This window comes from Doryrhamphus excisus, chromosome 20 (assembly GCF_030265055.1).
Source record: "Doryrhamphus excisus isolate RoL2022-K1 chromosome 20, RoL_Dexc_1.0, whole genome shotgun sequence".
Lineage (NCBI taxonomy): Eukaryota > Metazoa > Chordata > Actinopteri > Syngnathiformes > Syngnathidae > Doryrhamphus > Doryrhamphus excisus.
The window spans coordinates 875,256-899,990 of NC_080485.1; the positions used below are offsets into that span (position 1 = coordinate 875,256).

At 45.8% G+C, this 24,735-nt stretch overlaps 1 protein-coding gene across 37 annotated transcripts in view; it reads right to left on the reverse strand.

Annotated features, from left to right (window-relative positions):
- The window catches only part of LOC131108012 (calcium-activated potassium channel subunit alpha-1a), a 156,862-nt gene that overhangs the window by 90,139 nt on the left and 41,988 nt on the right, over positions 1–24,735 (reverse strand). The window lies entirely within an intron of this gene.

Below are 24,735 nucleotides of genomic sequence, written 5' to 3' on the forward strand. Positions count from 1 at the left end.
TAACATAGAATGAATGGAGGAGTCGTTTGGAAGCTGAAGAGCTGAAGCTGGACTGAAATGCTGTGGAAACACGCTCTAACGTAGAATGAATGGAGGCGTCGTTTGGACTGAAAATGCTGTTAAAATGTAGAAATGTTGAAATGTACAATGTATCTAAGGTCTTTATGACAAAAAAACTTACATATAATTTGATTCAACATGGCTTAAAATGAATAAAAAATAAGTTAAAACAATAAATACATCCATAACAACAGTACAAATATAGTTATAAAATGAAGTACGAATGACTAAATAGAGCAGTACAGATGTCTAAATAAACGGCATCCCTCCCAAAGAAACAAGCCATGAAGACAACGTGACTGCAATCATCTTCCAAATGATGGACAATAGTCTTCTATTCATCCCCTCCAACAATGGAAGGCCGCTGTTCATCCATTATGGATGATGGAGCTTGATTACTTTCCTGCGATGACCCTTTAGATTGATCCAACGCTTTGTGCTCCAGGTATTAAACACTTGGCTAGCATTTCTAATGTCTTTGACGCTTGAATGCATCATGATGGCTAACCCGGGCATATTGTTACGCCGGGCGGAATAACGCTACATGATAAAGGCATCATCACACACACGACAAGATGGAAGATGATACCATCTTGGATGACAACAGGGTGGCTTGGGCCGGTAGGAAACTGCTGTCGTGTTGTCCCATGCGTACGTTTTATGGCGAAACGGCGAGCGTCTTTTCTCCATGTTGGTGAAAAGATGCAACGAGCCAACATCAGAAAGACGCTGTCACTCCTCAGACGTCCAAATGTCAGCAGAGAAGAGCTTGACATTTCTATGAGCGTACGCCGCTAACGTCAGAGCACCATTTCCTGTTGGACTCCTTACACCATGGGTGGGCAAACTACGGCCCGGGGGCCATATGCGGCCCACCAAGCATTTGAATCCGGCCCGCTAGTAGTATTTCAACTTTTAACACATGACTTGCAAGTCGGATGTCTTATTTTGTAAAAAAAAAAAAAAAAACACACACCAAAACTGTAAAATTAAATGACATAGTTTGATGTGGTGTGATGTTTAAAGTGCTCCTGAAAATTAGACAAATAATTCAAGTAAAATTATAAGCATAAAATAGTGTGTGTGTTAAATATACATATGTTCTGGCCCCTCGGACATTTTTATTAACTCAATGCGGCCCACGAGTCAAAAAGTTTGCCCACCCCTGCCTTACACGGACGCAAACACTCCAATGCGCCCTTGAATTTGGCCGAAGGTCAAAGCGGATTGACACGGAGAGGACCGTTCAACGCTTCCTATTGTAGCCACTTGCTAAAAAGCCACGCAGGCAAGAGCGAAGACCCGACGCCGCGCTGAGGAGATAAGACGCGTCATCGTCTTAAACTGACCCAGTTATTCAGCTGTGAAAGCCAGTGTACCCCCCCCCCCCCCCGCCCCCCATTCCACACCATCCCCCACCATCACACATTCAGCAACGCATCGGAACACCAAAGGGGGAAACCTGCTGCATATAAAAGACAGAGGGGGGGGGAATGCGCCCCCCCCAGCCAATAAAAAGCGGATATCAAAAATGCAAATAGCAGCTGCCGTGAATGTCATCCTTGTTTCCCGATTGGCAGGCCGTGAGATTCCCAGAGCGTTCCACGTGGCGGCTGGAGGATGAGCGTCAAACCGGAGCACGGGGATTCTCAGAAGATGTTTTCTCCTTAATAACACCCCCGCTTACTTTCATTGGTGCATCCCGTTCTATATTTAAAGCGCTAAGCTAAATCTGTCACATGTTTTCCGAGGTGCACTTTAGCAAACACGCTGGGGTATCGGACGTGGCGACAAAAGGGAGCGTGTGCGCCTGCCGCCGTGTGCGAGGGTTTCGGGTTCTCGGCATTGCTAGCTAAAGGGCTAAAGGCGGCAGCTCTCGGATGACTACAGCGGAATTGTAAACACATCATAAGAGCCACTTACACGTATTAAACACACGCACCGGGACGATTTGGCAGTCGGGACGATTCAGGGATCTCGGCACGACCGGGAGTCGTTCAAAGTGGATGGATGCTGGTCCGATGTGGAGCAGACCTCCAGCAGGCCCTGGCCGGGGCGCCATGATGACATGAAGCAGTGCTTAAGCCAGATGACGGGGCGTGGCCAAAGGACTCAGGTTCAGGTAGAGCACGGTTCCAAATTGGGATACGGGCACAGGACCGGGGGGCGCCCCGTGAGATGCCACATTAGTGCCAACATCCGGTCTCCCGCCATCTCTTCCAGTTCCACCGGGAGGACGCTCCCAGTCGGGCCGCCCCTTGAACACCTCCCCAGGGAGAGACGTCCAGGAGGCATCAGGACCCCATCTTGGTAGACCTGCTGCATTCATGTGTTCATCAACATCCATGCATCACATGAAGGGAAGCACCGAGGGGGGCCAATAAACCCCCCACTGTCTCTTTAAGGGGATTCATCAAAGAGCACCTTTGTGTATTAAAGTGACAAATCCTTTTAATGGCTGTGGCGCCTGTGACTTATGTCTTTTATTAACAGCTCCGTCCCACCGTGGGAGTACATGGGGGGGGGGGGGGGGGGGGGGGGGTGCAGGGTCAGTAATATGTTAGCTTCATTGGCCATTTGTCCAAATTGTCCATAGGTAGGAATGTGGGGGGGGGAATGGTTGACCCCGTCTCTCCCCCAAGACAGCTGGGATAGGCTCCAGCGTACCTCCACTCTAGTGAGGATAAGCGACATAGAAAAAGGACGGATGGTATAAAAGTTTATTATTATTGCTGAAAGAGCCGGTTCTAATATTTTGGTAACCGCCATGATGGTTTTGATATGTTGGATGTCAATGAATATATGAATTCTGAATTCTTCTGAATTCAGCTTTTAACATTATTAGAGCCCTGTACACATGAGATAACACCCCTATAGTCATCCTTACACAAATGTTAGCCAATACAGTCAAAATAATAAGAAAAACTAAGACAATAAGAAATAATAAGAAATTATTAGAGCCCTGTACACATGAGATAACACCCCTATAGTCATCCTTACACAAATATTAGCCAATACAGTCAAAATAATAAGAAAAAATAAGACAATAAGAAATAATAAGAAATTATTAGAGCCCTGTACACATGAGATAACACCCCTATAGTCATCCTTGCACAAATATTAGCCAATACAGTCAAAATAATAAGAACAAATAAGACAATAAGAAATAATAAGAAATTATTAGAGCCCTGTACACATGAGATAACACCCCTATAGTCATCCTTGCACAAATATTAGCCAATACAGTCAAAATAATAAGAAAAAATAGGCAATAAGAAATAATAAGAAATTATTAGAGCCCTGTACACATGAGATAACACCCCTATAGTCATCCTTACACAAATATTAGCCAATACAGTCAAAATAATAAGAAAAAATAGGCAATAAGAAATAATAAGAAATTATTAGAGCCCTGTACACATGAGATAACACCCCTATAGTCATCCTTGCACAAATATTAGCCAGTCAAAATAATAAGAAAAAATAAGACAATAAGAAATAATAAGAAATAATAATAATAAATAATAATACAGCCTTTAACATTATTAGAGCCGGATGAAGTATTTAAAAAAAAACAAAAAAAAACAATAGAGTAGTATCAGTGAGTAAACATTTATTCACATCCTATTTGGCTGCGAGTGTTGATACGCGCTCGTTAAACATCCACCATGTTTGCACTGGTGTTGTCTCTGTGGACTCGCCTCCTCGTCAGTGTGGCGCACACACACACACACACACGCACACACGACACACACACACGACACAATCACATGTCAGCACACGGGCCGTGTCAAGACTCTCACGGGGGGACACAACAAATGAAACCCCCATTCAACGTTGATGTGTGCGTCCACACACACACACACACACACACACACACACACACACACGTTGGTGAGAAATGGCAGGAAGCTGGAGTGACCTGACATCAGTGTTAGGAAAACACACTTTGTATTCCAGTCACACGCCAGCAGAGGCAACACGGGAAGCACACGCATACCAATGTACCAATGTACAGCCGTGGTGCTGGCAAATATTTGATAAGGACCGCTTTGGGAAAGAAAGTCCCTTGGATTCAAACACTAACAACAACCGAGTCCCGGGATGCTGAAGTACTTTTCAATGAAACAACAAAACGGCGTTTGGAGGGAAAATAGACGAGATTGTAATACGATAAATGATCATTCCAATACACGATGGTAAACGTTGCGATGCTGCGTCACGGCCTCGGTACCCTTGCTTCCGGTACGAGTGACGTGCGGGCGGATACTAGCTCTTCATGTACATAATATCAAAATATCAATAAAAAAATATCGATATCGATTGATAGTGCAGTCATTTGAGCTACCTTTATTATTCTTCAGTTAGTTCTTTTCTTTTTTGTTATTGTTTCAATTTGACATATTAGATATGATTTCTATTGTACGTTACCCCATTGCTTCAATATACTTCCCACAATAAAAGGAAATGAAGTTGATCCTTCGCCAGCCTCAGTATGATGCCAAGTGCATGCGTCTGCGCCCCCCCCCGCCTAAAAACCCAACCAGGAAGAAAGTTGGCTTTTTAACTTTGTGAGATTGTGACTTTTTTGTAGTTTTTTGCTGACAACCTTCCACAAAGTAGACAGAACGCCATTTTTGGTTAGCTGACTGATGGTCAACATGCCAACCTCCGCACTTTCAAACATTCCTCACTGATAGATGAAATATTTTATTGAGCATAGAAAAACCGTGTAATACCTTCTCATACACTTTGTAACATTATCAAAGCCCTCTAGACGTAACATAACAGCCCTATATCACTCCTATTGCCCAACATACTACACTTAACAACAGGAGGCTCCATCCAATCCAACGTCGTGATCGCAGACGTTGGAGTCATGTACATGGGGGGGTTTATAGTTTATATAGTTGACGTGAACCAGTGAAGAAACACGCCCCATAGTTTGGGCTCAGCGCGTCCCATAACAGCGCGTCCCATAACAGCGCCATCAGTGCGGATTGCCCCATAAAGAAGATCCATTGACGCCATGGACACCTGACATCTACGATATATGCACCACCGAAGAAGACGTCCCGATCAATCACCATCCTCCACCTCAGACATCAAACGCCACATTAGAGGCCGCACGCCGCCGCCGCAGCGAATCAAGTCAGCATTACCGCCCGACCCCCACGCTTGGCTTCCTTTAACCCTGATGGCCTCCATGAAAGACAGACGCCGACGTGTTGTTGTACCTCTGCTACAGTGCTGGTGATTGATGGGGGTGGGGGTTGGGGGGGGTGGGGGGGGGGGGGGGGGTTCTCAGGTCTGACAGCTTCTAAAATGAGCATCTGTCAGCTGGAGATGAAGAGGAGACTTGAAGTGGTGGGGGGGGGGGGGGTGAAGGAGACAGATCGGGCAAGCTTACCCTTCCAAGTTCATCTTTGATATCATCGCATGCATGAAATACTTCAATGTGGTACCTGTGTGTACTTTGTACTGCATGAGATTTGCTATGCACTCCACCAGGAATATTCTACTTCACTGTCGAGAGACATAGAAATATAGACATAGAGTAGAAATATAGACATAGAGTAGAAATATAGACATAGAGTAGAAATATAGACATAGAGAACATCCATCCATCTATGCCGCTTGTCCTCACTGGGGTGGGGGTATGCTGGAGCCTATCCCAGCTGCATTTGGCCAGCCAATCACAGGGCTCATATGGACAAACAACCACTCCCACCCACATTCATACCGACATTCATGACAGGACCTGAAGAGATCCTTAATACGAGAGGAGTGCTCTGCTGTTTTTAATCATTTACTGCAAACATGTCATGTGACAGGAAGGCCGCTGTGGTCGATATGATCATGTGATCATGTGCCAATTTCCCCATGGGGATGAATAAAGTACCTACCTACCCACCTACCTACCTACCTACCTACCTACCTACCTACCTACCTACCTACCTACCTACCTACCTACCTACCTACCTACCTACCCACCTACGACCTACCTACCTACCATGATTTGGTAGTGTTTGGCCGTTTTTCTGACATTGGAGTCCAAGATCCTCCAGAAGCCAGGAAAAACCAGGAAAAACCAGGAAAGACCAGGAAAGACCAGGAAAGACCAGGAAAAAACAGGAAAGAAAGACCAGGAAAGACCAGGAAAGAAAGACCAGGAAAGACCAGGAAAGACCAGGAAAGACCAGGAAAGACCAGGAAAGACCAGGAAAGACCAGGAAAGACCAGGAAAGCTGCTGTTTTTTATGCTTTGCAAACACGCCGGTCAAAGATCCTGTATTGCCAGGAGCGACCTGCTGCCCAAAAGTTTGTCGCTTCAAGTTCAGAAGAGCCTTCAGAGGCCGCATGTGACCCCCCCCCCCCCCCCAAAAAAAAAGGTGCAGCACTCAGGTTGATGGAAGTGGGTCTGTGGAGGATAAAATGCTTGAAAACTTCAAGTGTGCATAGAACAGAGAGGTCCGCGTCCTGGACGGCATCCTCGTGACCTTGAAGGCGTTGCATAGAAGTGAGGGAGTGACAGCACGGCGAGGCCGCGAGAGGAGATAAAAGCCCGAGATGACGACAGGAGATGAAGGGATGAGGGAATATTGTGGATCCGCCCCCGGTGGGATGTGACGAGCACGAGGAGGTAGAAAATGGCTCGTGGCGGAGACAGAATGAGAGCAGCTGAATGGGGGGGGGGGGGGGGGGGGGTATTACAGCGTGTCCTCTAAGGCGCGGCGACGTGCTTCAATGCCACGCCGCGTGCACGTCCGCGCAACCTCCGGGGGCGCTGTGTCCGCGGGACAGAGAGGGAGGACCCCCGACCAGCAGCAAAAAGACGAGAGGGTACGTGAGACCCGCCCGCCATGACGCCGCTGATAAGACGCCATTATGCAGATGCATCGGCGCTGCGGGCTTCTATTATTTCCACTCAGAGCGTTCATCCGCGACCGCCACGCCAGCCACGTATCACGACTTCACGCAGGCGGGGGGGGGGGGGGGGGGGGGGGGGGGGCACATGACGTCTAACCAACAACGGCTCTAATGTTTAAAACTGTATCTGGAAGGTGGTAAACGTGTTTTCTATGTCTTAAATGTCCTACTTTCTGATATTATTATGTCTACTACATCAAGTAATAGGAGTGTAAAGGTGACTCTAGGGGTGTTAGTTCATACCTGGAGGGCTCTAATGTTTAAAACTGTATTTGGAAGGTGTTAAACGTGTTTTCTATGTCTTAAATGTCCTACTTTATGATATTACTATGTCTACTACATCAAGTAATAGCAGTGTAAAGGTGACTATAGGGGTGTTAGTTCATACCTGGAGGGCTCTAATGTTTGAAACTGTATTTGGAAGGTGGTAAACGTGTTTTCTATGTCTTAAATGTCCTACTGTCTGATATTATTATGTCTACTATATTGGGTAATAGGAATGTAAAGGTGACTATAGGGGTGTTAGTTCATACCTGGAGGGCTCTAATGTTTAAAACTGTGTTTGGAAGGTGGTAAATGTGTTTTCTATGTTTTAAATGTCCTACTTTCTGATATTATTATGTCTACTACATCAAGTAATGGGAGTGTAAAGGTGACTATAGGGGTGTTAGTTCATACCTGGAGGGCTCTAATGTTTAAAACTGTATCTGGAAGGTGGGAAACGTGTTTTCTATGTCTTAAATGTCCTACTTGCTGATATTATTATGTCTACTACATCAAGTAATAGGAGTGTAAAGGTGACTATAGGGGTGTTAGTTCATACCTGGAGGGCTCTAATGTTTAAAACTGTATTTAGAAGGTAGTAAACGTGTTTTCTATGTCTTAAATGTCCTACTTTCTGATATTATTATGTCTACTATATTGGGTAATAGCAGTGTAAATGTGACTATAGGGGTGTTAGTTCATGTCTAGAGGGCTCTAATGTTTAAAACTGTATTTGGAAGGTGGTAAATGTGTTTTCTATGTCTTAAATGTCCTACTTTCTGATATTATTATGTCTACTACATCAAGTAATAGGAGTGTAAAGGTGACTATAGGGGTGTTAGTTCATGTCTAGAGGGCTCTAATGTTTAAAACTGTATCTGGAAGGTAGTAAACGTGTTTTCTATGTCTTAAATGTCCTACTTTCTGATATTATTATGTCTACTACATCAAGTAATGGGAGTGTAAAGGTGACTATAGGGGTGTTAGTTCATGTCTAGAGGGCTCTAATGTTTAAAACTGTATCTGGAAGGTAGTAAACGTGTTTTCTATGTCTTAAATGTCCTACTGTCTGATATTATTATGTCTACTACATCAAGTAATAGGAGTGTAAAGGTGACTATAGGGGTGTTAGTTCATACCTGGAGGGCTCTAATGTTTAAAACTGTATTTAGAAGGTAGTAAACGTGTTTTCTATGTCTTAAATGTCCTACTTTCTGATATTATTATGTCTACTATATTGGGTAATAGCAGTGTAAATGTGACTATAGGGGCGTTAGTTCATGTCTAGAGGGCTCTAATGTTTAAAACTGTATCTGGAAGGTAGTAAACGTGTTTTCTATGTCTTAAATGTCCTACTTTCTGATATTATTATGTCTACTACATCAAGTAATAGGAGTGTAAAGGTGACTATAGGGGTGTTAGTTCATGTCTAGAGGGCTCTAGTGGTGTTAAAAACATATTTAGAAGATTGTAAACGGGTTGTTCCATCTACAAAAATATTCCTTTGATAAATAAGGGATCCTACTCTTTATTAAATGAGTGTATGGCTGTTACATCATACATGAAGTTGCCTCCAAACACCTTCATGGAAGCATGGATGGTGGCTGGGTGCTTTTGGATGCGGTTGTCTGCATCGAGCGCAGCGGTCTTGGCATTTGAACGCGCACCACCACCACCTCTCATCCCATTAGCAGTCGACCCACGCCAAGAAAGGGAGGCGAGAGAGGAAGTTTGCTGTCATTGTTTGGCGCTTTTTTCCTTCTCCATCTGCTCAGCCCGCCATCATGCCTACAGGTCGCTGCACCGTTATCGGAGCGCCATTGCGGGCCTGCAATCTTGTTATGTTGCTTTAAGCACGGCATAAATCATAAATCAGCCTTGCCACACTTGCTGATGTCAAACCGTTATCACGCCAACGTTATTAAAATGAGTATTAAAATGTAATGACTTTTGAGGCTAAAGACCATAAACGATGCAACTGAAACATATCTGCTCTTTGTTTCATTCAGATGTTCTTCCATGTCTTCAGACCTGGAGTTGTCCCTGGTTTATAGTGGTTAACTGGTCCCAACTGGTCCCAACTGGTCCCAACTGGTCCCAACTGGTCCCAACTGGTCCCAACTGGTCCCAACTGGTCCCAACTGGTCCCAACTGGTCCCAACTCCCCACGATACAGTGTCCCCTCGCGCTACGGAGGATCATGGAGTCGCTGTTTCGCTGACGTTTTGTAGTATTCTTATTTTTATTCCAAAACACCATTACAGGTGGAGCCTGGCCCTTTAAGAAGAATTGTATTGTGGGAAGTTGAGTGCCTCTCTATTCCGTCTGCTCTTCCATTGTTTTGTCCTGGTTGGCTGTACACTACTGTCAATCAATCCCAACACGACATATCGCTTGTTTTTCACTACGTTTGTACTAATATCATCCACGTGACGTAGCGAGGGGGCGATAATCGAACCGTGATGTTGGGAGGGACGGCTGCCGTTGAAAATAAGCGATCCGCACCAAAGTACCGGACCAGCGTTCGGAACCCCAAGTCCACTACGAACGCCAACTTAAAATCGAGATTCCCATGAAACAAGCTGATGTTGTTCATTCCGGCTTCTTTTCTTCCAGCATCTTCAAAGCTCCCATCCTCCCTTCGCCGACCCCGCCCCCACCCTCCACCCCCACCCACACCCCCCAAGGGAGGCTACGTTTCATCTGGGAGGAGAAGCGGCAGTGACACTATCTTTATCTAATTAAATCGCGGTTTCGTTTAATTTCCTGAAGGTTAATGAGAAGTTTATCATCCGCGTCGGAGCTCGCTTTGGCACGCTAGCGTCATGTAGCGCCTCCTGATAAGGGCAGACGCTCGCCCACGTGCTTGCTAGCAGCAAGGTTAAACACGCAACCAGGATTCTGTTAGTACACTTCGCCTTGCTTCGGACCAAGGCTGGTGTCTGGGTGCCTGGGTGCCTGGGTGCCTGGGTGCCTGGGTGCCTGGGTGCCTGGGTGCCTGGGTGCCTGGACCCCGACCCGCCCGCAGAGAGGCTGGAACCTTCTCAGTGATCTTCCAGCAGCACTCAGCGTCATCAAATATTAAAAAGCAAGTAGAAAGAATCCGGCGCTATAATCAGGTCCTCCATACGCTCGAGTAGGCTTGAGATGTGAGGTTGATTTGCGAGCGGTTTCTGTGTCTTCCTCGCCCCCCGGGGTCCATGCCGTATTAATAATCCCACTCTAGTCATGTAGTCATTCTGTGGATAATTCATAGCTCTTCTATTTTCAACTCAAAGACGACCATCCACTCTTTGACACCACATGACATCATCACATGACCTTCATCAGCTGAGCCGAGCGCCGCGTCGGCGTCCATTAGCCCCGCCTCTCACCTTCTCTCCGCCGCCTGTGTGATTGATTGTTGAGCGGCGGTGACGCCGCTGATTCCTGTTCGATATCGGTCCGTTGGTGAAAAGTTCAACCTGCTTGCTGTCTGCAAGGCAATTAGCTCGACGGGAACAAGGCTCGGGCCTCGCCTTACCACAACAGGAAGTGCAATAAAGCGGCTTTGTGTACGAGGTTTGCCACCACCTGATTATTATTATTATTATTTATTTATTGTTTTTTTTCTTTCTTTTAGTCATGATTGCTTTTTGGGGATTTTTATTTTATTATTTTTAATTTGAATTGAGCTGCACGGTGGTCAAGTGGTTAGCGCGCAGACCTCACAGTTAGGATATTAGGGTTCAATTCCACCCTCGGGCATCTCTGTGTGGAGTTTGCATGTTCTCCCCGTGCATGCGTGGGTTTTCTCCGGGTACTCCGGTTTCCTCCCACATTCCAAAAACATGCTAGGTTAATTAGCCACTCCAAATTGTCCATAGGTATGAATGTGAGTGTGAATGGTTGTTTGTCTATATGTGCCCTGTGATTGGCTGGCCCCGCCTCTCGCCCGAAGACAGCTGGGATAGGCTCCAGCACCCCCGCAACCCTTGTGAGGAAAAGCGGTAGAAAATGAATAAATGGATGAATAATTTGAATAGTCATATTTATTACTTAATTTTCATATTCTTATTGGATGATTAATATACTTTTATTATTATAAATATAGCTTTTCCAGGTGATTTATAGGTTGCCATGGTGATATGCCCTGGTGGGAAGAGCCCAGGCTGCTCAGTTATGATAAACAATAACCAGGAAACAATACAATACTTCCTATAAACACCTTCACCCGTGTACATGACCGTCGTTCAGTCGCCTTCATTAAAGATGAATCAAGAGCAAAGCAACATGGCGGCGTTCATCCCGCCAATGATGTCATGGAAAGTGTGAGCGGCGTGTCGGAGAGGTGAAGTGCTTTTGGGCAATCCCACGGAGGAAAGGCAGCATCCCAGTGGGGGTAAACGGATCTGAAGCCGCGCTAAGCAGATGGTCCCTCTTCTGCTGACGCCCCCGATTATGCGGCACCCCGCCCCCGGTGACGACAGGTGCGACCCGACAATGTGACTTACTGGTGCACATGGAAAACCAGTTGCTGTGGTGCGGCCGCGTTCACACTTGTTGTGTGAACACGTGGTTGCCGGTTCGATCCTCGGTCGGTGAATAGATGTCAACACTGCCGTCTCATACGACATTTCGGGAACGTCTAATGAAATGACCTCATCTACGATTACGTAATATTGTATTTGAAATGGAATATCGAGGTATACTGCATGTATTTTACTTTCTTTTTTTGATATTGTTACACATTGTTACACAGGCCGCGAACACACAAGAGGATTAAATAGGTTTCTGTTTCTTCCTGCTGCTTATAAATATGATGTTGCTCATGACGCCAAAACACGTCCATCTTGGCCTATCGGCTCCAGCTTTGTGCTGCGTGCTGATAGCTGCGGCCATCACTGCCAGTAAAACGTATCATACTCCTCACAGCTCCGCGGGGTGTTAGCCAACGTTATCGTTATTCCCGGGAATATTCTTTCTCCGTGTGCCTTCAAGGCTGCGTTCGTTTGCACCTGAGTGTTACTCAGAAACAATAACTAACAATACTCGGGTTCCCTGAGTGTTCTCCGCATGAATTGCTAGCAAAACATGGATTGCTGTCACTCGCCTTCCTCGTCTCTCTGACAGCTTGAGTCAGGAGATCCATAAACATCAACCAAAACATGGCAACCCGTCTCTGCTACCTCCATAGGGGCCTTCATGTGAAGCGAGGCGATCCATGCCTCCGTTTGCTGCTGCAATAATAACCTGTCCGCCCTATGAAGCCGAGGTACGGATGCAGCCGACCCCATCGGCATGCATCCCACCCTGCATCCCACCCTGCATCCCACCCTGCATCCCACCCTGCATCCCACCCTGCATCCCACTCGGCTCCTCTCCGGCCGTGACTCAGACCTGCCGATGTATGGAGAGGCTGAGCCAGACGGAGAAGTGGAGGCAGCAGCGGACTTGCGGCATCATAAAGTCCGCTCCTTGGGAAACAGGAAGAAGAAAAGTTGAGTATGGAGAAGGTGGAGCGTCATCAGTCCCCACGAGGAAACGGTCTTAAAGGTTTAGCCACCGTGGGAGGATTAAATCTCCGACTGAGCGACAGTCAGGATTTCTTTCCTCAAAGAATCCCAAGATCATTCCAATGTCATTCCGTGGATAATGAGGAACCCGGGGGAAAAAAGAACTGACTTCCCGTTTTCTTATCGAGGAAGGAACCCGGCGCTTGAAGGCACATCAGAAATGCTGCGAGTGGGCGTGCGAGTGCATGAGTTGGTCAAAAACACTCGCTGGTGACGGAAGCTTGGCAAAAAGGCAGGAGAAGCTTTATTTGGGAATGATGTGGCGGTGAAGGAAAACGTGGATTACTCTAATACGGGTACATCTTCATTCGGCATGAAACGCTCGTCCCTCACCTCGGGGCGGCTTCACGCTACCGTGCTTTAAAAACATACTACTGCTTTAGTGCTCCAATACGGCATTTTATTACTCACAAAGTACACGTCAAAAACGTTGCTGCCTGAATTTAGCATCGCCAATTATAAAAACGACTAAATGGACTAAAATACAATTACAGCCATATTGAAATAGTGGATGTAGTATTCCACTTTGGTCACTAGGGGTCAGTCATTCTTCTTTGAGACACACGAGCATCAGACCGAAACAACAGGCTTTTATTGCAGGTTCAAACGACCTCACAACAGGCGCAAATATAATAATAATAATAATAATAATAATAATAATAATAATAATAATAATAATAATAATAATAATAATAATAATAATAATAATAATAATAATAATAATAATAATAATAATAATAATAATAATAATAATAATAACAACACAGGCTTCTGTTGTGTTGCTAAAGCTGAGCCCGATCACTTCCTGTACACAGTCTCGTTTTTGTCTTATGTCTTAAATGGCTTGTTTTCGCTGATTATGTCGACTGTATTGGGGAGTGTAGAAGTGACTATAGGGTTGTTATATCATGGGCTCTAATCATGTTATAAAACCCATTTAGAAAATCCTGTACACGTTTTCTACTATGAAAGTACTGTATTTTCTGGACTATAAGTCGCTTTGGAGTATAAGTCGCACAAGACCAAAAATGCATAATTAGGTCAAAAAAAAAGATGGAGGGGTAGGATTTAATAAGCTTTGCTTCTTCCTACCCCTTTTGGACATGTGGAACTGGGAACTGATTATGTGATGCACTCAATTACAATCTGATGAATGTTAAAATGAAATTAAACCATTACCATTACCATTACCATTACATAAGTCGCACTGGAGTATAAGTGGTATTTTTTGCGGGTAATTTATTTTCCAAACTACTTGACCAAAACAGACATTACGTCCTCTTGGAAGGCAAGTTCTACCAATAAAAGAATAAAAGATGTAAGATATGCTAACACAATGCTTATTCAGCTACACAAAAAATAAACATGAACAGAAAAGGTGTCCAGTGTTTATGGAACATAAACACTTTTTTCATTTATAAGTGGCTCTGGAGTATAAGTCGCAGGAACAGCCAACCTATTTAAAAAATAAGGAAGGCTACTTTGTGGAATTATGGTCAGGTGTGTAACTGGTTAACGGCCATAAACAAGAAAGAGTAGTCAGTGTACAGCTTGTCCAGTCATATACATTTACTACCACTGAAAGCTTTTCTGCTGGCGTCTGAGGAGGAGAGCTAGCTCCTTGATGGCCCTGCGCCAGCACACGGCAGTTGTGATGGAAAAGTGCGAGGCGTGTACGCGGGGGTTCGGGTGTGGTTAGGATAATCGCTGCATCGACATCCCGGATGATATTCCATTGACAGCTAGCGCGGCCACGAATAGCTGCGGTGTCGGATGTCAAAGGTTGTGACAGAGCCTCGCCGTGGGGTCGGGAACGGCTCGCCATGGCAGGCCTTTAATCAGCGAGGGCCGTAGAGAGCTTACAGGAAGTGAAGCAACGTGGACTAGATCAGGCCAATCTGCAGAGACAGCACTTTTGGCGGAACTTTTAAGGAAGACATCATGACTGAAGAGGAAAGGCATATTGCTGACGAGCGCCACTATCCCGAGCACCGCAGTCACGGTCCCGCTATTAGCATTTTGCTAATGTGCTCTGTCCCTGTCGTTTTGGATGCAAGTGGTGATGCAGCAAGTTGCGATGATCCATTAGGAGCGCGTCATCCCGGTGTCAATCAAGCGCCCGTGCCTGGGGCTGGGCTGTCATGACAACCACGAGCGCTTGTCTTGGAGGTGACAGGAAGCTGCGAATGTGACAAACACAAAGAAATGTCTGCATGGCCTCCACGTATCTGCTGGCGGTCTTGTGTGCTACACGGTCATCTCATCTGTCATGGCGTCTTCTCAGCAGAGAAAAACGCTAGCAAAAAAGAAAAATAAAGTGTGCGAAGATCCCGACCACGGTCAACCTCAGAGACTGAAGCAAAAAGGTCAGATTTTAATTATCTAATAGCAGAGACGAGCGGCGTAAAGCTGCAGCCGCTTCCTCGCAATTAGCTAAGTGATTCCTCACAAGAGGCTCCAAAAGCAAGCGCAGCAGGCGCCGCGATCCAGGCTTCAGGAAAACAGTGTGGAACGGCACGGGGCGGAACTCGGCTCTGAGGTCAAAGGTCGTTTGCTTTTGGCTATAAAATGCAAAACATGATAAAACGGTTTAAACAGAATACAATTCTCAAATAAATCAATTTAATCAAAATTAATGGAAATAAATAAATAAATAAATGTACATATAAAATAAATAAATATTATAAATAAATATATATAAATACAGTAAATATTTTGTCTTTGTTAAAATAACGAGTCAACAATTCATAAACATCCTGATGTTTGTGCCGCATAGAAATGTGCAACTTTCCCAATTGGGTCTTTTTTGGGAAGATTCATTGATATTCTTATTTGTGGATTTATTCCGACTAACCTGTCTTACTTGTTAGGAGAACATGCTAGTTTTTATGTTTTTGATAGAAATGTTTCAAATCAATAAGACATCTTGTAGTATCTACAGTACGCATCACGTACATGAATACTGCAGTACAAAGAGACCATGCGTGTGGGACTGAGCCGGTCCAGAAGTTGAGGTCCGGCTGGCAAACGGACTGGTTAATAGACGGGAGAGAAACGCCAAGGCGTAATGAGTCACCGCCGCAGAAAGGCTCCGAGTGCCATGACGGGCCCCGACAGGTGGGGGCGGGAGGGAATTTATTTATGGGGCCAGCATGGACACCTGTACCATTTGAGCGCGGTGAAATTGTCCCCCGTGTGCTGTAAATTGTAAAGCAATAGAGGAGGGGTCGATGAGTGGGACAAAAAAGTGGGACCGCCTGGTGGGCACGGCGGGGGGGGGGGGGGGGGGGGGGGGGGCAAATAACCTTCATGTGGAGGCTCGGCTTTATCGCACCGCAAACACTCGACGACTGGCTGAAAGCACACTCCGTGCTACACTCCTTGTTTACTCCTACCGTACAATTCCTATAACCGGCACCTCCGGAAAACTTCCAATACAGTTTCTCAGAACTCCCGTCTTTCCAGTACGTCTTCTGAAGGGATAATACTACAGAAAATACACTTGGATGTACTTCTCAGTGTATACTCAACTTGTCCAGCAAACACGGCAGAGGACAGGATGCTGTTTCAGAATGTCAACACACACGTCGGCCTTTGTCTTTATGAACCGCAGCTCCCCGACATTGGCAGCACTCATGCAGCCCTCGAGGCCGCGACTCGACCGCCACCGTGCTCCACTGTCAGCAATACGAGTATCTTACCACTCACTTGTGTTGCCAGCTATTTAGACAATGTTGCATGTTGAGCAAGCTGTACAGTGACTACTCTAGGACATAAGTCCAGTCCTTCGTAGTCCTTCATATGTTCCAGGACTAACACGGAAATTCAGTCATGTTAATAAATGGAACATTTTCATAGTAAGAGCAAATAAAACCTGTTTATGATTTCCTAAATATGTTTTTTTTTAATTATTAGAGCCTCGTAAACATGACATAACACCCCTATAGTCACCTTTACACAATCATTTATTGTTCACACCACATTAGGCAACTCTTATCTCGTCTCCAGTTTTGCAGGCACCAGAGACGGCGACCTAACAGGCTAACAAGCTAGCGAGCTAACCGGTTAGCCTGAAATTGATTTCTCCTAAACTTAAGAAGCTAAAAAACAACCACTTCCACACCACTGAAATGTGGTCAGTGCCTATAAAAGCACCAAATTCTGTGATACATTGATAAGACAATATCCACGACAAAAAGTAGACGACAGGACAAGGAAATTACAAAAGAACAAGGTACTCCAATACAATACAAGGTACTCTTCCAATGCTAACATGTATAAGTCTATATTGTGTCTTATTTTGTCTTGTGTCTGTGGTGCTAGGAGTGTAACGTTAACCATAGGGGTGTTACTTCATGTCTACAGGGCTCTAATAATATTAAAAGCCTATTGGAACTGGATTGGCTTCTATTGCAGGTCTGAATGGCCCAATTGATCATCATCTACTGCACCTATTTCTACATCTACGTGTACATCTATGTCGATGCGCTTTCATCCTGGAAGAAGCAGGGCTGACTTCCCACAGATGACCGATGGCCACAGCAGCCATAAATCCCGATGACCCGGGCCGCTAAATCACAGGCTGGAACCAAAACCACAATAACAAACGGCCAGTTGATTGCATGAAGCCATTAAAGCAAACGTACACAAAAACACAGCGATATATTTCACTTTCCTCCGCGTGAACGCAATAACATTTGTTACGATAAACATGCCAAACGCCCCCTCCTGTTCTCATGGTAAAATGGCTACTCGAAATAAAGATCCATATCCTGCATTGGACCACAATGAGGGGGGCAGTACCTGCCAGGCTTACTTTGAGCAACGCCAATAAGATGATATTCACAGAAGCGACCACACCCTCAGCCTCTGGCTGTGAATCAGCCATCAATATTTCATAGAGATCAGTTATGAAAAAAACATGCCTCTTGAAGGCAACCTGTGAATCCTCCTCCATGTTTGTCCGCCAAGGAGACGTTGGCATGCACTTTCACCCACTCGCTCGCTACCCGCGCTGCTGCAGGGTCTCTTCCTGGGCATGGAACGCTATTCATCACCGCTCCGAGGATCCCGGGCCGTGCCGATCCCATTGATATCGATCGGGCTGATAAATGACGGCAAATAACGGATGAGATGGCGAAACAGAAACAGCCGGGAGAACAAGAGGAAGGACAGTGAGACAACCGAGGGGGGGGCAGAATTGGAGGGCATAAAAAGAAAAAGCTTGACTCAGGAATTTAGTTTTCGTTAAGGCGGAGGAAAAGCCGAACGTCATGGATGGAAGATGGTGGAAGATGGATTGGAAAAATTGGATCGGGATGCCGGGATCAATCGTTTATTTCCAAGTGCAACATGACCGACTTGTGGACACATGAATGCACCGGTATTTGGTCACATGATCAGAAGTTTGTCGGGGTGTACCTGAAGGCGTTGCCACTGCCAACATGGAATAAAAATGTCCCAGTTCCTGTGCTTCATCTTCCAGTTCCTGAGTGCTCGATATGAAGATGTGTGAGAATGCTCACGAACACACACGCTCTGCTCAACGCATCGATGCAAGAACCTCAAGCATGCAATGATGCAATATATGCAAGCAAAAAGGGGGCCTGCAGGACGCGGGATGCGGGACGCCGCCAGTTATTTTCATGCAGCGGGATGAAACCGTTGTCACGACGCAGGAGTCGGGGCTGTTTTGACAGCTGTACCCATGCTGAGGAGTTTGCTGACAGCAATAAATTAGTTCCACACACTCCACGGGAAAGCGTAATCAGCTAGGCTAAACACACACACACACACACACACACACACACACACACACACACTGGAAACACTGCGGCATGCAAAGCCATCCTCGTTAAACGTGTAGACCGTACAGCGAGGAGAGGATGGACACGTTCACACGGGACTCATGGAAATCAAATCTGGGTGTAAAAACAGGAAGCCAGGCGGTCCGAGGGTGTTGAGGTAAACACACCTTGGAATCCCGCACAACCCTGAATGACAGCTGTTGTCCAAGCAGGGAGGGGGGGCAATCCCAGGGAGCGAACGGGAGCGCATTCACACTCATTTTCATCACCGTGGGACGTTCGAGGACACGCGGCAAACACAGCACAACGCACACGCAGTGTCTTTGCACACTTGGCATGGCTGCCAAGACACAATGCACGCTCGCCGTTTCCGTTCCCCTTGAGGACGGTCATGAACGCATCGCATCGCCGCTAATATCATCAAATCATGTCTACAGCGAGAGAACACCAAATATCGGCTAGCAGGTACAGCAAGACGACAAACAATCAGCACTTTTTCCTTCAAGATTGATTTCATATGATTCTGATTTTCGCTAAAATGCTCGCCTCAGCGTTTGTGCATTAGCTCGCTTTTTGGTCAATATCGCACCAAATAATAGCACCCTCCATATTGGTGACTTTTTTATTAACTTCCGGGTATCCGGAACTATGGAAGCCTGTTTCCGCCACTGAAGAAAAAATTATCCCAATGGTAAAATAATGAGATAAAAAGTCAAAATTTTGAGATAAGAAAGTCGAAATTATGAGATAAAACATCATAATAATGAGATAAAACATCATAATAATGAGATAAAAAGTCAAAATTCTGAGATAGTCAAAATTATGAGATAAAAAGCCGAAATAATGAGATAAAAAGTCAAAATTTTGAGATAAGAAAGTCAAAATTATGAGATAAAACATCATAATAATGAGATAAAAAGCCAAAATTATGAGATAAAAAGTCAAAATTTTGAGATAAGAAAGTCAAAATTATGAGATAGTAAGTCATAATAATGAGACAAAAAGTGGAAATAATATCGATATAGATATACTCCAATATGGAGATAGCTTTGTAGAAGAGTCACAGCAGCAGTAACATGGATTGTGAGTACATTGAGGAGTACTTTAAGTGTGACTTTACTAATGATGAAAATACTTCATTTGCTGGTGAATTGTACTAAGCAAACGCACATTGGAAATAATTTTGAGGCATGGGAATAATAAAATGGACGTGGCTGTTGACAACTTTTTATCTCGAAATTTTGACTTTCTATCTCGGAATTTCGATTTACCATTGTGATTTTTTTTTCCAGTGGCGGAAACAGGCTTCCATATGGAACAGATATATTGGAATTACATGATTTCCTATTTCCTAAGACGGTTTCCTATTTCCTATCATATCCACGTCTGAAATAGCAGACCCAACAAAAGGTGGGCACGTCTGCACGGGGAGACAATGACCTTTATTTGTTACGGTTAGCACGCATGCGGGGGGGGGGGCACAGATGTGCAGTATATGAGACGATAGAGGTCGATATGCAACGTGTGGACGGACGGGATGGCAGAGGGATGACCGTGGGCTTTAGGGAGCGTTCCATGTGAACAGATGGTCCCCGGTTGCCGCCCAAGATCCCATTAAGAAAGATGGCGGGACCTGACCTATTTCTGGAAACGAGCATGCAGACCGTGCAAATCCACCGTGCGGGGGAGATTGGACAATATCTACATTTGGAGGTTATAATCCTCACTGTTTTTCTTGGACATTATGGGATTACATACATTGTCGGCGTAACAATAACGCAGGAATCAATTAGTCGAGAGCGGCGCAGAAAAGGAATCCGAGGCCACCCGTGCATTTCCCTCGGACGCCGTGCCCTTGAGCGCCTAATGAGGTCTGTGGTTGGCGGAGCGACTGAACTGATGGCTTGTCGGGGGCTCCGTGAGGCATTCGGAGGTGCCGTGGCCTTTCGCCAACATGAAGCCATCTTGCGTGGACAGCTGTCTCACGGGGGCACTTCCTACTTAAGACAGAGTGGCTTCCTGGTGGGCCCACACAGGACTCAGGGGGTCCTCTCACTCGGCCAATGCTACCGTGCCTCGGGTAGCGTACGCATCACAATGGATTCCATTTTATAGAGCGCTACACAGTAAATTAATCCCGTGAATCCTTGACTCCTCATCACACACTGGTGGTACTAATCCACACCTGTGGATTACCTGGAGTAATCTGACAGGAACACAGGCGCCAATTCGTGCCTACGGCCTCTCCGACCACCACCAAACATTCAATCACCAGTGTGGGTGAAGTGCCTTGCCCAGGTACACAACAGCAGTGACTGGTTAAAGGGAGTGGGAATCGAACCAACAACCTTGGTTTTTCTGAAAAACATGCCGTTTTCCTGAACCACTGGAAGATCATCAGATGCTAACCACAAAATGTCACCAAGCAAAATTGTGGCGTACATTTTTGACATCAACATGCTAACGGGGGCGTGCGCTAACCGAGGTTCCACCATGATGGGCTCACGGGAGGCGACCATCTTAAAAATAGCAGCAGCCGGGTAGATATAGACTCACCTCCCAGTCACCTTCCTGCTCCGTTTCGCCGCTACAGAAATCACGCACGATTACTTTTATGAGTCCTGATGTTCCAGTGCTCAGCGTTAGCGACGCCACAATGAGCTATTCAATATTTGATGTGGCAACCGCCCAACCGGGACTGGGCGAAAAACAAAGCCACCCATAGACGGGGCTAATGTGAACATCAGTCTTTTCTTTCTTAACGTCCAAAGCACAAAGGGCGCCTAATTGAAATGAGATTTACGCTACACACGCTATGCTAACAATGAGAACTCGGACCGGGGGAACAACCAGCGTGAACGCCATGAGATATCACACCACACAGACTGATAAATTCCACTCCGCACGCGCGCTGAAAGAGGCTGACAACATCCAGCGTGTTTCTTTATTGGCGTTTAGAACCCGGTCCAAGCTTTAATGGCTTTCTGCTCCGCTAGCCTTCTTCCCAACGAGGTCGCTAATCACCACAATGAGCCGCTTCTCATGCAGCACATGTCTGATGCTAACGCTTATGCAGCGTGGGCGGGTATCTAATTCCGGTCTCATCAGAGAGAAACCAGCGGGGCAAAGTCCAACCAGGCATCGCAGACGACCGGCAAAACAGACCATCGAGCGTCCATCGAGCGTCCATCGATCGGCGAAGCTTGCTGGATTAGGTCGAGAGGCTACTGGGCGAAGCTGTGAGTCAGTCAGCAAGCCCGGGGCTTTACCTGGTCGGTAATTGGCCGGGAAGCCGTTAAGGTGAACAAATAAAACGAGGATGGATGTTTTTGTTTCGCTGACTGGAGGCTAACTGACGTTCCTGGGATTTGCGTCCGCACTGTGCCGGATTAGTAAACGACGTGCGTAAGTCCGTTGCCCTCTCCTCTCCGAGGCTCGTCTAGACTTACCATGAAGGGGAATTCTGGAACATAAGACAACTAAAAATCGTGAGGATTTTGTGAGGATTGGTAGTGTAGTGATACACGTAGCTCAACTTCAAGTAGCTAGCATGGGTGTCAACCAAAACACCAGCTGGAAAGCAATGGCTCCTCTTTTCCAGATCTGGCTCTTTTAAACAAAATTGTGATGAGGATTCCAGGATAACGTCACCTCTTCCAGCTCCATTTTCCAAATGTTTTCCATGACTGTAAATCGGTCAATTATTTTCCAGGTCGTCCAGGATGTACAGGAACCCTGTCCTGGTTTTCCACCAGTGCCACAGCTGTAATTAATTGGTTCTTAGTTCCGATGACGAGAAAGCAAACAGTACCTGGGATGAGTAGGGAACACCACCAAGTACGTTCCAGAGGACCAGTTTTTCAGGCATCGGGGAGGCCCCAGTCCTATTGTGTTGTATACTGATTAATCCCAAATAGAGTCTGGGCATCTCCAGCATTCCCAACAGGTATCACCATACATCTCCACATCTCGATAAGCAAAGGAGCACGACGGCGTAACCGACACGTCTGGCGAATCCAGAGAATCAAAAACCACGAACCCACGTAGAGGTTCAGGTCTTCATGGCCTGCAGACAGAAACAGCTGCTGCGTCTTTACACTAAACCCGGCTGGACTACAAAAGAGAGCAGCTTTGATGTAAAAATCTCTTAATGAACTTGTCAGAGTCAAACTATACAGCGTGAGGTTTGTGGGGGCCTGGCAAAGGTGGGCGGTAGGTTCCATTCTTTGGTGCCTCCAAAGGAGGACAATGGCTCTCATTCAGCGACAATGACTAGCAGCATTTTACACGTCCGACTAAAAACCTTTTCAAGAGGATTGCTTGACAACCATCAGAATACTTTATTTCAAAAGTGCTATGTAGCCGTTCCGTGTTTAGCAACGAATTAGCATTGAATATAAATAAAGAGAATATTTGCTAGGTAGAACATAGAATGACTTTCTTAATATGATTTTACCATAATTAGAGTCCAGTAGACATGAAATAGACATGAGAATCCTGATAATCACATGTCGTACAGGTCCATTGAAAACCAGTAGACCAGAGGCCACTCATTAGTAATGTTGAATAAACCAGTCTCCTACAAACTACGTCTTTGGGGGGATCAGCCAAAACCATTTTTGGTTTTATGGTTTAATAAAATAAATCGTTTGTGTTTTAAATGGAGTCAGTGGACGGGATCAACAACCACAGGAAGTGTGACATTAGCAGCTAACCATCCCACACTGTTGGCTAGGTGAGTGGGACGATGGCCCATAAGGTGGGTCCTCAATATGGACCAGATGACCCCCTAAATCTTAGAGACTGGATCTGAAACACCACCAATTGGGGTATGGACTTGGACTTGATATGGACTGGAGTCGGTCTCCTGCTTTAATCCCGTCTCGCACGGGAAAGAGAGAGAGAGCGTTCCTCTAGCTAGCTCAGCTTAGGCACACACCCCCTGAATGTCAGATGCCCGAGCCCCACTACACAGCAGTTGCTATGGTAACCAGCCAGGTTTCTGTGTACACGGATCCTCGTTGTAATTTTGATCTGCAGTGAAGCACTGATGGGAGTGCACGAGTCCCGCAAAAAACACCATCCCACCTACACACACACGTAGTGCAGATACCCGCGCTATCCTGCAGGTAGAAATGTGAGCATCCACAAATGTACACATTCCACCCACATGAGGAGATACTCATTCACCTACACAGAGACCTGGCCGCCATGAACGCATCGTGACATCAAACTCGCGAGGCAGGCTTCGCCGTTCGTTACAAGGCGCTCGGGAAAGTAGGCGATATCTCCTTAAAAGCGTCTGGTTTCCCCGTTGCCGTCTCACATACATCAACGCACGGCGGCCATAAGACGGGGCTGGAGCTCTCAGGCGGAGAAGGAGGAGGAGATGAAAGTGTGAGACCATGCCAGGAGATGCGGGAGCGAGAGACTCATTTTGTAAATTGACAGCTCCCTCCAGGATCCTTCATCTTCTCCGTCGCCCTCTCCTCTGCTCCGCTCGCCAAGTGTGAGGACGCTTGTCACATTCCGGAAAACTTGAACTCGGTGACAGCTCCCGGATTTGATTGGGGGCTCTTCTCTGTCCCAACTGTCACCCCACGGTGGAACCCCGCTCTTTCCAACGCTCCAGTTTTCCAGGAATAAAACACAAATGTCTCCATTTCCATACTCTGTACACAATACTTTACTTCCTACTTCCAAGCACTGCGTATTTATATACCGTGTTAGCGGAATATTTGCTTTGTTTATTTAGCACGACTGCAAAAAAACGGTGACCATCCCGAATAATTTCACGTTTTTCAAACGTTAATTCACATTACCATCGACAGCCACAAGAGGGCTCGATGGGCTTGGAGTCGGTGATGTGGAATGAGATCGGGAGCTTGGTGAACTTATGTTCTTTCCGCCTTTCATCTTTGTGGTATGTTGTGCTATGGTGTAGTTCGACCCCAAAGCAACTTCAGAAAATTTGTCAGGCAAATATGGTTTCTTATTGCACTTATTAAATGTTTTGTGTCCATTATTCAATTTGATTGTAATAATATTTGTTATTATGATGTACTAATGTGCATGTATTTCTGCTTAAATACACATCCACGTCACAATGACTTGCTATG